Genomic DNA, 2,121 nt, shown 5'->3' with positions numbered 1-2,121 from the left:
GGTGTGTTCAACACTTGTGACTTTCAAAAACATCTCTCATTTTAAATATTGATCTTTTATGAACATTTATTCTCCAAGGTCATGTACCCACCTCTTGGAGCATCTCAGTCAGTGGGGATGGCAGAGGCACACATGTGCAAACTAATTCTTTTTTTAAAATTTTTATTTAATTATTTTTCAAGTACATTTTTTGTCTATTGCTCCCATTCCAGCCCCCCCCCGCCCCGTCTACCCACCTCCCTCCCATTCCCCCCCAATCTTCATCCCTGTGTCTTTCATACTTGTTCCTCAAAATCCCTCCCCATTTTTCCCCTTAAACTCCCTTCCCACTCCCCTCTGTTCTCTGTCCCCTTGTTCTCTATTTCAGTATCTTTGTTTTTATTCTGTTTGCTTTTTTGTTTTATTGTTTAGCTTCCTGTCAAAGGTGAGATCATATGGTATGTGCCCTTCAATGCCTGGCCTATTTCACTCAGCATAATGCTTTCCAGTTCCATCCATGTTGTTGCAAAGGGTAGTAGCTCCTTCTTTCTCTCTGCAGCATAGAATTCCATTGTATATATGTACCACAATTTTTGGATGCATTCGTTTACTGATGGGCACCTAGGTTGCTTCCAACTCTTGGCTATTGTAAATTGTGCTGCTATGAACATTGTGGTGCATAGGTTCTTTGAAATTGATGTTTTAGGATTCTTGGGGTATAATCCTAGCAGTGGAATTGCTGGGTCAAAAGGCAGGTCGATTTTTATTTTTATGAGAAAATTCCATATTGTTTTCCATAATGGTTGTATCAGTCTGCAATCCCACCAACAGAGAACTAAGGTCCCCTTTCCCCACAACCTCTCCAACATTTGTTGTTTGTTGTTTTGTTTATGAAAGCCATCCTGATTGGTGTAAAGTGGTATCTCATTGTGGTTTTAATTTGCATCTCTCTGATAGCTAACGATATTGAGCATCTCTTCATGTGTCTCTGGATATTCTGTATGCCCTCTTTGGAGAAGTGTCTGTTCAAATCCTTTTCCTTTTTTTTTTTTTTTTTTTTTTTAGAATAAGAAGATTTTTTATTTTCCAACAGAACTTTCAGGTTAAAATTTTTTTATAATTTTATTTCGTTATTTTTCAACTACAGTTTTTTGTCTATTTTTCCCACCCCAGCCTCCGCCGCCCCTTGCTCCCCACCTCTCTCCCATTTCCACCCCCCTTAGTTCTCGTCCCTGTGTCCTTCCTATTTGTTCCTCCAAATCCCTCCCCCTTTTTCCCCTTAACTTCCCTTCCTTCTCCCCTCTGGTCACTATCCCCTTGTTCTCTATTTCAGTGTCTTTGTTTTTTTTTTCAGCTTGCTTGTTTGTTTTGTTGTTTAGCTTCCTGTTAAAGGTGAGATCATATGGTATTTGTCTTTCAGCACCTGGCCTATTTCACTCAGCATAATGCTTTCCAGTTCCATCCATGTTTTGCAAAAGGTAGTAGATCTTCTTTCTCTCTGAAGCATAGAATTCCATTGTTTATATGTACCACATTTTTTGATCCATTCATTTACTGATGGGCACCTAGGTTGCTTCCAACTCTTGGCTATTGTAAATTGTGCTGCTATAAACATTGTGGTGCATAGGTTCTTTTAAATTGATGTTTTAGGATTCTTAGGATATAATCCTAGCAGTGGAATTGCTGGGTCAAAAGGCAGGTCGATTTTTATTTTTCTGAGAAAATTCCATACTGTTTTCCATAATGGTTCTATGAGTCTGCAATCCCACCAACAGAGAACTAAGGTCCCCTTTCCCCCACAACCTCTCCAACATTTGTTGTGTGTTGCTTTGTTTATGAAATCCATCCGGATTGGTGTAAAGTGGTATCTCATTGTGGTTTTAATTTGCATCTCTCTGATAGCTAACGATATTGAGCATCTCTTCATGTGTCTCTGAATGTTCTGTATGTCCTCCTTGAAGTCATGACTGTTCAAGTCCTTTTCTCATTTTTAATTGGGTTAGATGTCTTCTTAGAGTGGAGTCGTGTAAGTTCTTTGTATATTTTGAAGATTAAACCTTTGTCTGAGAAATCATGGGCAAATATATTTTCCCATACAGTTGGTTGTCTTGCTAATTTAATACTGTTTTCTTTAGGCATGCA

Source organism: Artibeus jamaicensis, unplaced genomic scaffold (genome assembly GCF_021234435.1).
Source record: "Artibeus jamaicensis isolate MK-2021 breed Jamaican fruit bat unplaced genomic scaffold, CSHL_Jam_final contig_752, whole genome shotgun sequence".
Lineage (NCBI taxonomy): Eukaryota > Metazoa > Chordata > Mammalia > Chiroptera > Phyllostomidae > Artibeus > Artibeus jamaicensis.
The sequence above is the reverse complement of the archived record's forward strand: the minus strand, read 5'-3'. Positions refer to the sequence as shown.